At 44.5% G+C, this 15,452-nt stretch overlaps 1 protein-coding gene across 1 annotated transcript in view; it reads right to left on the bottom strand.

The window, feature by feature from the left end:
• Positions 1–15,452, bottom strand: part of ADGB (androglobin) — a 1,363,241-nt gene that overhangs the window by 962,393 nt on the left and 385,396 nt on the right. The window lies entirely within an intron of this gene.

Here is a 15,452-nt window from a genome sequence, read left to right as displayed (position 1 = left end):
CGGCACTTTCCAAGATGCTCATTTGTTTGATACCTAAAGAAGGGAAAGACCCCCATCTCATTAATCAATTCGGATTATAACATACTTGCTAAAATACTTGCTATTCGATTATAACTTATTTTGCAATCTATTATTTGTATAGAACAGTCTGGCTTTATTAAAGTACGGAATATCTCGTATAATACCCGGACCTTCTTTAATTTATTACATAACCCTAACAAACACCCTCATTCTCTTGCACTTATCTCTTTAGATGCAGAGAAAGCATTCAAGGAGTTGTGCAAAATGTGCACCTCTCAGATGAAGAAGAACATGAGGTTGCAATTCTGATTGCAGAGAACTTTAGAAATACAGTCACCTTGTAACTGCTTGCCCATGGTTTAACACCTATGGGTGGCTTAGAAGCCTTCGTCATGGAGGCACACAAATTGTAAGGAACAGAGGTATTTTATTCATGGGTAACATTCCCAGTAGGAAATGCAAGAAAAAAAACATTTCACTTCTACACAGAAGGTGATGCACCAGCGGAATATTGCCCATTTGAGGACATTGAGGTTCCGATAACATACACTTATACTGGTTTAAAGGCACCCTACCCCATATTAGAAGAAGAATAAGACTCCGTCCGATTGGAAGAGAAGGAGCGACATGACCATTATTAGCAACTTATAGGCCACATTTCCTGACATTGAAACTATGCCAGGACCACAAAGAATTAATAAAACTTTACAGGAACATGGTGCAATACGTCATGAGGACATTTACAGTCCAGCCAGCAATGGCAACAACAACTGCAACTCAAGTTCAAAACAAAGCATCTAAAAGTACATCAGAAATGTTACACACAGTAATGGGTAAAATGCCTGCAAAACGTGAACAAATGCTATTCTGGATAACTCAGCTAGAAGCAGTATTCCCAAATACTAGCTCTTATAAAAAACACAGAATGCTATCAATCTGCTTGCCCATGGGGATCAAAGCACAACTAGAGGATTGCACCTCGTGGGGTACAGTTTTCGCTGCCATATATACCAGAACTCATGGTATTCCGTCATTAGCAGTAGTACCAGACGTATTAAGAAAAATACAAAATGAGTATGGGGCAGTGCCTTCTCTGAACTTAGGGATGAAGTTACTAGGTAACTATGCTTAGGTATCAGCGATAAAACTGGCAAATATTAAAGGGGAAGCAGCATCAATGGCCATCCGTCAACGCCTAAGGGAGGTCAGTCCTTTACAACAGGAGCAGCAACTACAAAAAAGAATAAAAACTGCGTATGTATGATTAGCTGGGACAGGTCAGTGGAAAACTAGCCCTGGGCGAAGTGGGGCTACGCGAAGCACCATGAAGTGGGGGGGAATCTACGCGAACCCCCCCTATTTCACGTAGCCCCACTAAGAGCCGCCCGCCAACCTCACGCCCTCCTCTAATGCCCTTAAAATATTAAAAAACTTTCTAAAAGTAAAGAAATAGACTTACCTGCGATGCGGCGTTCCGGGGCTCCATCTTCCTGGTATCTCTGCCGACTTCTAATTCACAAATGCGCATGCGTATTGCATGCGCATTTGTGAAGAAGTCGGTGGGAGGGAGGCGGGTGGCAGGCAACTTCGTTCCGCCCACGAAGTGGGCGTAGTGTTGTCTACTATGCCTACTTTGTGTAGCGCGAAGTAGGCAACACTACGCCCAGTCCGTGGGCGGAGCAAAGTGCTACGGCCACCCTAGTTAAAATCACAACTTGTGGGGAGCTCTGACAGGAGACTTTCAAGCAGACACCTACTTCTTCTAAAGAGAAGTGGGACAATAACAAAAAACAAAATGTTAAAGAAAACAGATCTCAATCCAGAGGAGCATCTCTTCCACCGGAGCACTCCGAAAGGATGTATAACCTTAGGAATAGGGATGATATTAAGAAACCTGACAGGTATCAGGATACTAATACACGGTCCTCTCGCTCCTTTCAGTGTTCATCGAAAAACTCCGTGAGGAAAGGACGGTCAGACAGACAAGAAGAGAGTACAAAGTCCAAAGACAAGCAGCACGCTCAAGACTATACTTCCAAAAAAGAAGATAAAGCCAAACCAAAACCACAGTTCAAAAAGAAGAAGGTTGGGGGTCTAAAGATCAGACATGCCCGGAATTTTGAGGACTCAACTACTGAATGGTGAATGGGCTCCGACGATGCTACACAGTGGCGCAGAAGTAACAATAGCTCACAAGAATCTGATGGAATTTCTGGTGACAGCGGACTTGAATGATTATATCACGGTGGAAACACCCGATACTAGGGTAAGTGTCCCACATAATAACACTCTACATGGAGGGGGAGATTTAGTGGTCTCTTTTTTTAGAACCTGATGTTTGGCTATTACATATTGTTAGCTGAACAAGATTGGCCGCCAGCATTCGTCATGGATTGCCCTAGGGGAGAAACTGTAATTTTACCAGCATGTTCCAGGCACGTTCCAAAGAATTTAAAATATACATATGCGCGGGAGTGGGTGGTAGCCCAGAGTCCAGCATTATACAAAAAACACCACATTATTACACCAAAAAACACTCCAACTGCACAAAGGCAGTATCCTATAAAGCAAGAAGCTAAAAAACAGGTCAGGGAGATCTTAGATCAACTTGAATATGAAGGGGCGACTGAAACTTGCACCTCTCAAATAAATAACCCTTTGTTTCCAGTATCAAAACCAGACAATTCATTTTGTTTAGTTTTAGATTACAGACATTTATACACATGCACTAAGACGTTTGCAGTTCAGAATGCACACAGTGCCGCATTAATGAATAACATTGTGTGGAAAAAATACAAAACAACAGTAGCTATCTCAAATAGATTCTTTTGCCAAAATATAGCGCCTGAAAGCATATACTTGAGAGCATTCTCAGCGCTAGGGTCCCAGAGTAATTTTGTCGACTCACCCAGGGGTATAAGACCAGCCCAGGGTTGTTTTCAGCCAGAGTAACTGAATTACTTCAAAATCTGGATGAAGAGGCATTGTCCTATGTGGATGATATTTAACTGACAGACGATGACCTGAAGGAACCTTTGAAGAGAGTAAATTCCATAATTTTGGGATTTGCCTCTTAGGGTTATGAATTCAACTTTAAAAAATCAAAAATCGTTAAAAAACTTACAATCAATACTAGGATAAAACCTTTCTACAATTTAATAAAACCTAATTTTTCAGTTTGACAAGGGACACAGGAACACACAGATACACTTCATTCCTTACAAGCTGACATGATAGCTTCAAAACACTTACAGACATGCATAAACGTATGCAACCTGGTGATCCGAATAGTTGCGAGTCAATGAGGTTACACCTAACTAACATATAATGAAGATGAAACAGTACCAATAGCATATAAATCTCACTTGTACACAAATGTTGAGATGCATGTCGCATCTACAGAAAAAATTCTAACAGCAGTACAGACTGCTGTGGTCAGAAAAAGAGCCCTGGCTCATGGGAAACATATAATAGTCGTGACCCCAGTTCCACTTTAGAGGCTGCTACAAAGGCAAGCATTCCTTGGATGGATGCAGGATGGAAAGCTTCATCCGAATTGCACAAAAACACTGTCTCTTGGAGTCTGTACGGAGCAGCTGGCAGAACTAAAAGCACTAAAACTGGCACTGGTGAATACGGATCAAGAATTCCCAACACGAACTGTGTGTGATTCCTTTTACTGTGTAGAGTCATTCTATAAATATTTACATCACTGGGGACAGAATGGGTTTAAAGATGCAAAAGGTGGCAAAATTAAACAGAAAACGCTTTGGTAACAGGTAGTGGAATTGAAAAACAAACTACCCAGGGCTCACGTGATACAACCACTGGATCATCAACGTGATGTCGTTCACGCTGAAGGGAATTCATTGGCCGACGAGGCTGCGAAGGGGGCTGTACGCACGGCTACCGTAGCTGCGATCACTAGTTCAAAAATGAGAATAGACGTTGAAATAAGTGCCAAAAGAAGGAACAGAGGGGCAGAAAGTGGCAAGAGGGGTACCGAAAAGATGCAAGAGTGGTGCAAAAAGAGGCAAAAGGGTTGCAGAAAGAAGTGAGAGGTGCCAAAAGAAATGTAAAAATAAGGAATCGAGGTAGAGAAAGGGGCAAGAGGGGTGCAAGAAGAAGGGTGTGAAAAAGGCACAAGGGGTACAGGAAGAAGCAAGAGAGGTACAGAAAGACAAGAAGTAGACAAGGAAGGAACAGATGTGCAGAAAGAGGCAAGAGGAATGAAGATGAAGAGAAAAAGGGTACAGAAAGAGCACAAGTAGTGCAGAAAGAAGCAAGAGAGGTGTAGAAAGAAGCAACACAGATGCAGAAAGAGGTAAGAGGGGTGTAGAAAGAGGCAACAGAAGTACAGACAGAAAGAAGCAAAGGAGGTGGAGAAGGAAACAAAAGAGCAGAAAGAAGGAAGAGAAGTGCAGACAGGGCAAATGCGGTGTAGAAGGAGGGAAGAGGGGTGTGAAAGAGGCACAAGGGGTATAGAAAGAACCAAGAGGGGTACAGAAAGAAGCAAGAGAATTGCAGAAAGAAACAAAAGAAGTGCGGAAAAAAGGAACAGAGGTACAGAAAGAGGCAAAAGGGTTGCAGAAAGAAGTGAGAAGTACCGAAAGAATCAAAAGAAGTGCAGAAATAAGGAATTGAGGTACAGAAAGAGGCAAGAGGGGTGCAGGAAGAGGGGTGTGAAAAAGGCACAAGGGGTGCAGAAAGAAGGAAGAGAGGTGCAGAAAGAAAAGAAGTCCAGAAAGAAGGAACAGAGGTACAGAAAGAGGCAAGAGAAGTGCAGAAAGAAGAGAAGAAGGGTGCAGAAAGAGGCACAAGTGGTGCAAAAAGAAGCAAGGGAGGTGCAAAAAGAAGCAACAGAGATGCAGAAAGAGGGAAGAGGGGTGGAGAAAGAGACAACAGAAGTTCAGAAAGAAGCAACAGACACGCAGAAAGGGGAAAGGGGAAAAAGAGGCAAGATGGATTTAGAAAGAAGCAAGAGAGGTGCAAAAAGAAACAAAAGTGGAGACTGAAGGAAGAGAGGTACGGAAAGAGGCAAGAGTGGTGTAAAAAGAAGGAAGAGGGGTGTGAAAGAGGCACGTGGGGTGTAGAAAGAAGCAAGAGGGGTGCAGAAAGAAGCAAGAGAGTTGCAGAAAGAAACAAAAGAAGTATAGAAAGAAGCAAGAGAGTTGCAGAAAGAAACAAAAGTAGTGCAGAAAGAAGGAACAGAGGTGCAGAAAGAGGCAAGAGGGGCGCAGAAAGAGGGAAGAGGGGTGCAGAAAGGGCAAAAGGGTTGCAGAAAGAAGTGAGAGGTGCCAAAAGAAACAAAATAAATGCAGAAATAAGGAACCAAGATGCAGAAAGAGGCAAGAGGGATGCAGGAAGAGGGGTGTGAAAAAAGGCACAAGGGGTGCAGAAAGAAGCAATAGAGATGCAGAAAGAGGGACGAGGGGTGGAAAAAGAGACAAGAAAAGTGCCAAAAGAAGCAACAGAGATGTAGAAAGGGGGAAAAGGGAAGAGGGTGAAGAAAGAGGCAAGAGGGGTACAGAAAGAAACAAGAGGTGCAGAAAGAAACAAAAGATAACTGCAGAAAGAAGGAAGTGGGATAAAGAAAGAGGAAAGAGTAATACAGAAAGAAGCAAGAGAGTTGCAGAAAGAAGTAAGAGTAGTGCAGAAAGAAGCAATAGAGGTACAGAAAGAGGCACGAGGGAAGCAAAAAGAGGGAAGAGGGGTGCAAAAAGAGGCACATACGCTGCATAAAAAAGCAAGAGATGTGGAGAAAGAAACAAAAGAAGTATAGAAAGAAGGAACAGAGGTGTAGAAAGAGGCAGCAGGGGTGAAGAAAGAGGGAAGAGGGGTGGAGAAGGAGGCAAGAGGGCAGAAAGAATCCAGAGAGCTGCAGTAAGAAACAAAAAAAAGTACAGAAAGATTGAACAGAGGTTCATAAAGAGGCAAGAGGAGTGCAGAAAGAAGCAAAAGGGATACAGAAAGAAGCGAGAGGGGCAGAAAGAAACAGAAGAAGTACAGAAACAAGGAACAGAGGTGCGGAAAGAGGCAAGAGGGTAGCAGAAACAAAAGAAGCACAGAAAGAAACAACAGAGGTGCAGAAAGAGGAAAGAATGCAGAAAGAGGGAAAAGGGGTACAGAAAGAGGCTAGAGGGGTACAGAAATTAGCAAAAGAGGTGCATAAAGAAGGAAGATAACTGCATAAAGAAGCAAATATGAAGAAAGGGGTACGTGGGGTGGAAAAAGAGGTAATAGGGATACAGAAAGCAACAAGAGAGGTACAGAAAGAAACAAAAGTGCAGAAAGAAAGAAGAAAGGGGCAGGAAGAGCCAAGAGGGGTGTAGGAAGATGGAAGAGGGGTGTGAAAGAGGCTTGAGGGGTGCAGAAAGAAGCAAGAGGAGTGCAGAAAGAAGCAAGAAAGTTGCAGAAACAAACAAAAGAAATGCACAAAGAAGAAACAGAGGTGCAAGAAGAGGCAAGAAGGGTGCAGAAAGAGGGAAGAGGGGTGCAGAAAGAGGCAAAAGAAGTGTAGAAATAAGGAATCGAGGTACAGAAAGAGGCAAGAGTGGTGCAGGAATAGGGGTATGACAAAGGCATGAAGGGTGCAGAAAGAAGCAAGAGAGCTGCTGAAAGAAGCGACAGATGCAGAAAGAGGGATGAGGGGTGGAGAAAGAGACAAGTGAAGTGCAGAAAGAAGTAACAGAGATGTAGAAAGGAGGAAGAGTGGTGGAGAAAGAGGCAAGAGGCAAGAGGGGTACAGAAAGAAGTGAGAGGTGCTAAAGAAGCAAAAGAAGTGCAGAACGAAGGAACAGAGGTGCAGAAGGAGGCCAGAGGAGTGCAGAAAGAAGAGAAGAAGGGTACAGAAAGAGGCGCAAGTGGTGCAGAAAGAAGCAAGAGAGGTGCAAAAGGATGCAAGATAAATGCAGAAAGAAGCAACAGACTTGCAGGAAGAGGGGTGGAGAAAGAGGCAACAGAAGTGCAGAAAGAAGCAACAGACATGCAGAAAGAGAAAGAAAGGTATAGAAAGAAGTAACAGAAATGCAGAAATAGGCAAGAGAGGCGCAGTAAGAAGCAAGAGTGGCTTGCACACCATTAGTAACAATTTAACACTCACATTTAGCATTAAGTAATAGGTGGCCATTCTAGGTGTGCAAAGGACCTTCCACAATGCTGTAACACTTGTCGCTGCATTTTTGATAACATGGGAGCTAGAACTAAGGCTCTTTTTTGTTCAAATCTGCAGATTAGGCAGCAGATGATGGATTATGAGGCTAATGTGGAAAATGTATAATTGTGTAAAGGTCTGTGCAGCCAAACAGTCACATAATTCCAGTGGCCCTGCTCCTATCTTTGACTAGGTCCAGAAGTGCTCCTCAGTGATTCCTTCTTTTTTTTGTCTCATTGAGTTCATAGTTTAGCTTCAATGGAAACGAGGAAGACTAAACCTGAGGTTACTACTCCACAACAGGGACTATTATACCACATAATTCTCTCCATAACACATAATCTCACTCTACATAATTCCTATACATTAAATACCACATCCTTTCTATCCACATAATTTCACTGCACAACATACCACATAATTCCACTACGCACAACGTACATCCACTCCACTCAAAAAAACATTAGTAAAAACATTTACATTTACAATACCAATATTGCGAACTCTTGCAAATGCAAAACCTATTGCTCTGCAAATGCTTCTTTAACTAGTAGTTTACAGAGTGGTGGAGAAAGGGTGCTGGGCCTCCGACCAGTGGTTAGGAATTCCGCTGTGTAGGACTTGCAGGCAGTACCAGGAGGGCTTCTTGACCCCCAAAGTCTCTAAGGAGTAAAGTGGACTTCATCCCCCAAACCCGTAGTGTGCCAGGAGGTGCGTTTGCAGAGTAGTGGAGAAAGGGGGCGTGGCCTCCGAAGACCTCTTAGCAATCCCACTGTGTGGGACTTACTGGAGGTAACAGGAGGGGTAGTCGGCCCCCAAGGACATCTTTGAAGGCCAACTACCCCGCCTATTCCCTCCAGTAAGTCCCACACAACAGCATTGGTAAGTTCTCAAAGCAGGCCATGCCCCCTTTGCCCACCAGTCTGCAAACACGCTCCCAGGTGTTCTCTTGCTGGGGATTTAAGTCCCCTTCGATGCTGGGGGTCCTTAGAGGCCAACTAGCTAACCTGACACCTCCAGTAAGCCCCAGATAGTGGGACTGTTGAGATGTGAACACAGGCCATGCCCCCTTTCTCCACCACTCTGCAAACGCACCTCCTGGCACGCTCTTGGTTGGGGGATGAAGTCCCCTTGCCTCATGAGGGTTCCCGGGGGCCAACTAGCCCTACTGGTGATGGAGCAAGGACTCGTACAAAAGAGACTTTCTCGGAAGCAATCCTCTCATTTAACTCCCTAGCATGATATTAATATGTATTGTATAAAACTAATACGCACCACACCAAAAATAAGGGTCAGAGAAGCTTGCCTATGTGTTTACTAACATAAGTAACTCAACGAAATTCTAAAATGGCTGCAAACGGGACATCTTTATTGCGCATTTGTCAACTGCATCTACACAATATGACGAGCTGTCGTTTGGAGGGAAATTCTTGCGCATGAGCAACAAATACTAAAATGGCTTCCCAAAGACTTGCATGCTTTGCATCTGCTTGCTTGAAACTAAGTGGAGCTATTTTACTAATGCTAATGCGGGGGAAGTATTAATGAATAAAGGGAAATAGAGTACAGATGGGTTGGATACAGTGAAACCATTTATTTTTAAAGTAACATTTGTTTTTCTGACTTTATTACTAGAGCACCTTTGGGCCTCTCAAGTATGACAAAAGTAAGCAGAGGCATGTGATTGAATTGTGCATCTGCGTATGCCTATTAAGAGTGAACCCAGAACGATGACTACAAACTTGAATACAAGCCAAGGTCACAGAGTGCTCTGGCCTGTGAACTGAGTGGTGAAGAATTCACTGGAATTAAAGAATATGTGAAAGATATTATAAATGTTTCAAATATAACGTGAATATGGGTGAGAATAAAGTTTGTTAATAATAATTAAGGGGATGGTTCTATGAACAATGGGCTGACTGAAAAAGGTGACATGTAAGCATAGTGTGATGATTCCCCCTTGTCTGACCAATCAGGGTTAAATATTTTATGATACTGAAACATTAATGGGTGGTACATGAGGAAAGAAATGGTATATTTGAGGTCGTTTTAGTTAGTTAGAGAGACGTCAATGCTGAGATGGGTCGTGGGTGCTGTCGGAGAGAAGCTGTGAGATGCTGAAGAACTGAACACAGAGCCTATTATCCTAATTAAAAGACTTAGAAAGAAGAGCGCGGAGGAATCTAGAGGAGGAAGAGAGTGTCACAGAGGGGTGCGACGTGAGTGTCAGTGCTAGAGAGGTCATCGATCCTGTTCTGAATCTTGTCCTGAAGCCTTTGTCTCCTGATCTATCCTTAGGGACCCATACCAGCCCTTTGGCCAGCAGGTTGGTCTTCACAACATCGAAGATAACTATCAATTTTGCAAGGTTGCAGATTTTCTTTTCTCTCTGTCCTCTCCTTTCTGAGCATAAGTCATTGCAAGTTTGAAGTATGTGTTAATGATTGGATTAACTGAATTTTCCTTCCTATGAGTGATGGTGAATGTACTGTACTTTGGAATGGTTTTCACGCAAAGAATTTAGATAAAGATTTAAAAATTTCCAGAATCTGTGGTTATTTTTGCTTAAAACATAAAATGTTAGAATTAAGTTAGAAATTTTCACGATCAACTAGTTCAACTAATGATCCATCGACCAGAGGAAAGAACTTTTTGATCAGTGAAAGGTTGATTTGGAATAAGGAATAATCAATCTTGAGGTATTAAAAATAAATAACAAACTTTGACTCCAGCGGTTTACACAAAGTCATGAGTGTTTATGGGCCCAGGTGAGTATACGGTATTGGAGAATCTGTTGCTGGTACGCCGCTGGATCACTGGTATCTCTAGTAATCCCCACAGAGCTGGATTGCTGAGAGTGGTCCGAGGCCACGCCCCCTTTTTACACCACTCTGCAAAAGCGCCTCCTGGTGCACTGCTGCTCAGGAGATGAAATCCACTTTAGGGCTGAAGTCCTCAGGACACAAGAGGACCTCATTGCCCCACCAACAGTGCGCCAAGAGGCATGTTTGTAGAGTGGTACAAAAAGGGGCGTGGCCTCGGACCACCTCGCAGCAATCCCACTGTGTGGGAATTACTGGAGGTACCTGGTGGGCTTGTTGGCCCCTAAGGACCTAGTGGACTTAATCACCCAACCAAGAACGCGCCAGGAAATCATTTGCTGAGTGGTGCAGTGCAGGGACTGGGCCTCTGGTGAGATGCTGGCTTTTTTTATTCTTTTTTTTATAGTTAGAAGGGGGGCTGTGTAGCGTCCCTTCTCTCAATATTTTACCAGCCTTAGAGACCACTTACTCCCTGTGCCTGCAACATTTCTTATAATACAAAAAACAAATAAAATGGGAAGGGAGCCTAGTGGCCCCCCTCCTGAGGTCGAATCAGCCCCGGGGACCCCAACACCCGGGGCACGGCCACAATATTTATTGATTTTGTTTAAGGAGGGGCGCTGCGTGGTCCCCCCTCCTGAGGCCAATATTGGTCCCGGGGACCTCATCCCCCTGGTCTGTGGCTCATTTTCTTTATCTTTATGGGATGCCTTCGCTGTCCCAGCCAGCTCCCCGCCTACTGCAGGAGCCGGATTTGCTTTTGGACAAGGGGAGCTGCTGACATGCAGCTCCCATTGTCCAAAAGCAATCTGCTTCGCTTCATGGAAGCGAGAACAGTTTTCCTGCTCTTGCTTCCATGAAGCAAAGCAGAGTTTGTGAAGACAAGGCGTGAGTCGTGCTCCCACCCTCCCATTGCAAACTGCAATGTCCTGGGGATGGGCACCCCAGGACATTGCTGGAGCCGGCCCCAGGGTGGTGGTCCCCAGGGCCATTGACGGCTCCAGGAGCGGGGCCGAGCCTGGGAGCGGGGCCGCGCAGCCCCCCTCCCAAGATGTAAATGGCCTGGGGGGTGGTGGTCCCCGGGGCCGAAACAGACCCCTGTACTTCAATAATTAGTGTCCCATGGAGGTGGTGGTGCACGGGGCAGTGAGGGGGACTCAAGCCACCCCACACACAGTTTTGTAAAGTAGCCCCACCGAGGTGGCGGTTCCCGGGGCTTGGGTGGCCTGCGAGGCCCACCACCCATTAATAAAGAAAGCCCCGGGGAGATGGCAGTCCCCGGGGCTTGGGGGAGCACACAATTAATAAAGTCCAGAGAAGGTGGCGGTCTCCGAGGCTGCGGGAGGGCCGTGTGCCCCAGCGCATAATAAATGAAGCCCCGGGGAGGAGGTGGTTCCCGGGGCAGCAGAGGCCCACATGGCCCCCATTGCCCCCGGGACCTGAACCACCTGGGGGCTCAAAGAAACGAAGCACAATAGCCTGCGCTTTGCATTGTTTTTTAATACCCAGCGCGAATTCGGATTAAATTATAATAAAAATTTTTATTTTGGCACTGGAAGTCCTTGTGGAAACCCTGAGCAGGCCTAGGGGTCAGGGTGTTTCTACCCTGCCCCATTTTCTTATATCTTCTCCTTTTTTCACCTTTTTTCTTCTGACTCAGTACCGAGTCACAATATCGGTGCCAACACTTCCTGGTTTGGAGAGTTGACAGCCAATCAAAATGAAGCTCGTGATCTGGAAGATTCGCAAATCTTCCTCGGTTACCAGATATCGATATTTTTTCATTTTATCAATTCTCTGGAACTACTGAACGGATTTACACCATTTAAAAAAAGAACGCTTTCTGATCCAAGACCTACAATGTTTGCCAAATATTGTCTAATTCCGTTCATTAATTGGGGCTGTAGCTTTGTCTAAAGTTTCCTATGGAAATTAACGTGGAGAAAATTAATTTTGGGACCACCTTTTTTTCTCGACCCCCACTTGACGAATCACCCCAAAACTTTCAGGTAGGAGCTGACCTAAGTGAATCACTAATATTGAAAATTTCAGGAAGATTCGTCAAAGGGCGCCAAAGATATTGGCAAAAGAAAAAACGCTTTTTTAATACAAACAAAGTCCTAACTATAACTACTTACTGGCGAGCGCCAGTAAGTAATATAAGTATATAAACTACATGGCTGCCCTTGGCCGTGCGGGGGAGCATCCTTTCCAGGTGCTAAGGAAGTTCCAGCATCGTGGAGAGGCCGTTGCGATGTACTCGGCATTGCGATGTAGTTCGGCACTCCGACGACAATGACAGCTCTGCCCCCCCTGACTCCCTCCTACTTAAGGAGAATATAATATGGACATTAATCACAAAGGAAGCACGTAACCTACGTAAGGATCACTGAACGCTCACAACAACGGACTACAGATACCATCATGCCTTGATGGGAACCACGAAGAGCCACGCCCACTTAGAGGCAGTGTCATTCAATAAATTGGTTGCTGACAGCTGTGAGTGTATTCGTGCTTCCTTTTACCCCATGAAGAAGAGGTGTCTTGGCCTCGAAACGCGCCGGGAAATGGATTACCTTTAGGAGAAGGGACGTTGGGCTACGAGAGGCCAACATGCCGGATGGCTGGAGGACCGAGTGTGCCCCCACAAGTGCGACTTGCTAATGATTTAAACTACACAGCTGCCCTTTGCCGTGTGGGGAGCACCATTTCCAGATGCTAAGGAAGTTCCAGCATCGTGGAGAGGCCGTTGGGATGTACTCAGCATTGCGATGTGGTTCGGCACTCCGACGACAATGGCAGCTCTGCCCCCCCTGACTCCCTCCTACTCAAGGAGAATATAATATGGACATTAATCACAAAGAAAGCACGTAACCTACTTAAGGATCACTAAACGCTCACAACAACGGACTACAGATACCATCATGCCTTGATGAGACCCATGAAGAGCCACGCCCACTTAGAGGCGGTGTCATTCAATAAATTGGTTGCTGACAGCTGTGAGTGTATTCGTGCTTCCTTTTACCCCATGAAGAAGAGGCGTCTTGGCCTCGAAACGCATCGGGAAATGGGTAAACCTTTAGGAGAAGGGACGCTGGGCTACGAGAGGCCAACAAGCCGGATGGCTGGAGGACCGAGTGTGCCCCTCGAGAGCACAAGTGCGACTTGCTAATGATTTAAACTACACGGCTGCCCTTGGCCATGCGGGGGAGCACCATTTCCAGGTGCTAAGGAAGTTCCAGCATCGTGGAGAGGCCGTTGCGATGTGCTCGGCATTGCGATGTGGTTCGGCACTCCGACGACAATGACAGCTCTGCCCCCCCTGACTCCCTGCTACTCAAGGAGAATATAACATGGACATTAATCACAAAGGAAGCACGTAACCTACTTAAGGATCACTGAACGCTCACAACAACGGACTACAGATACCATTATGCCTTGATGGGAACCACGAAGAGCCTCGCCCACTTAGAGGCGGTGTCATTCAAAAAATTGGTTGCTGACAGCTGTGAGTGTATTCGTGCTTCCTTTTACCCCATGAAGAAGAGGCGTCTTGGCCTCGAAACGCGTCGGGAAATAGATTAACCTTTAGGAGAAGGGACGCTGGGCTATGAGAGGCCAACAAGCCGGATGGCTGGAGGACCGAGTATGCCCCTCGAGAGCACAAGTGCGACTTGCTAATGATATGTATATATATATATATATATATATATATATATATATATATATATATATATATATATATATATATATATATATGTATATATATATATACATATATATATATATATATATATATATATATGTATGTATATATATATAAAGACTGAATGTTAGCTATATCTAACAATTATTTAAACACTGACAAATCAATGTATAGCTTTATGATTTGAGGAATAGTCAGTGTGGCTGATTTGTAAGTAGAACAGTAAAAAGGGAATCTCACTCAAAAAAGGCCCCCTGTTAATCACCCAGCCTAGAATGCATATGAGGCTGCTCTTCAATATGGCTGCGCTTTCTTGAGTAGCGCTCTTGATTAGCGCTTCCTCCAATTTGGTGCCAACCTGCTAAATCGTGACTCATACTCCCTATGGCTCCTCTATGTTGTGCCAAAGTGTGGCAGCCATAAGAGGCAGGGTTGTGAAATTAAGTCTTACTTTCGCAATCCAGCCGCGTAAAGTGTTCCCTGCAGCACCACTACAGCACACCCACACTGATGTGGGGGCTAGGCCTGAGAAAAAGCTGAGCTAGTGGGAGCTGGGGACCAGAAGTTTGAGAGCAAATGGTGCTGCTCATTTTAATCTTCTTTGGAAAATATTTAAAAACAAGTACTTGAGATTAAAAAAGAAGAAAATTAGCCTAAAACGAAGCTTGATAGAATCGTGTTATACCATCCTGAATTCACAGATTTCTCCATGTGAAAACAGTATCACAAATGTCTTGCTTCACATAAATCAGAGGACATCAATAGGCAAGTTTAACAAAATGGCATAATCCCTGACTTTTTTTCCCTATTTTAAAATGCATGTGCACTCGCATTTATGCCAACATTTTCATTAACAGGATTTATGAAATGTATGATATTCTTTGTTGAGAGTGGTTTACACTGGTGTTACTATGATGAAGACATTTGTTGTTATGCAACAGGATGGGGTACTATGAGTTAGTCAAAAGTTTGGCTGACTGAAACGACCCTTTTACAATGACACAGCTTAATTTCCTCTTAGGTGATAGTACAGATGTTCCCTCCTCTCCCAAAAAAACTTTAAAGCTGACTGGAAAGTCTTTAAAAGATGTGCGCATTCGTAAAGTGTTGAAGGACTTACCTAGTATTGCCAAGACTTAATGTATTTTGGATTACCATTACATCTCCCATTCCTCGCCCTGTTCCTTACATCTTTGAGAGAGGCCAAATACCCTAGCCATGTCTTTACTTTCTATTATCATCTCTTCCCTTAGCCCCAAACACCTTGAGGACTTTAAAGGGTGTCTATGCCCTCACCACCGCCTGTTTCAACTTGTCCCCTAGTTTGGTCAGCCATCAACCGGCTCTTACACCAAAACATGTGGGCAAGCCAGGAAAGAGAAACTATGGTTTAAAGACCCATCCAACCTTGACACAGAAGCCATGGCCATCATGGCCTTCCCCACCTTAATTGCGATTACCCCATATCTTGACTTTAATGAGGCCACTGACAAGTACAACTCCTGCATGGAATCCTTTATTGTCAAATGTGCACCTCTGAAGTGCAAATTATCAAGACCAAAACCCTACGGGCCCTGGTTCCCAAACCAGCTTTATGAAGAAAGAGAGCTTATCAGAAAACGTGAGAAAAAATGGGGACAAGCACCAAGTCAGCTGAGTATGACTTCACTTTGTAAAGAGAGAAAACAATACAAAGATCAACTCATTAGAGCCAAATCCTCCCATATCAGAGCCCCCATGAATACTGCAA

This window comes from Lissotriton vulgaris, chromosome 6 (genome assembly GCF_964263255.1).
Source record: "Lissotriton vulgaris chromosome 6, aLisVul1.2, whole genome shotgun sequence".
Classification (NCBI taxonomy): domain Eukaryota; kingdom Metazoa; phylum Chordata; class Amphibia; order Caudata; family Salamandridae; genus Lissotriton; species Lissotriton vulgaris.
Note: the sequence above shows the minus strand (reverse complement) of the source record. Positions and strands in the feature narration are given on the sequence as shown.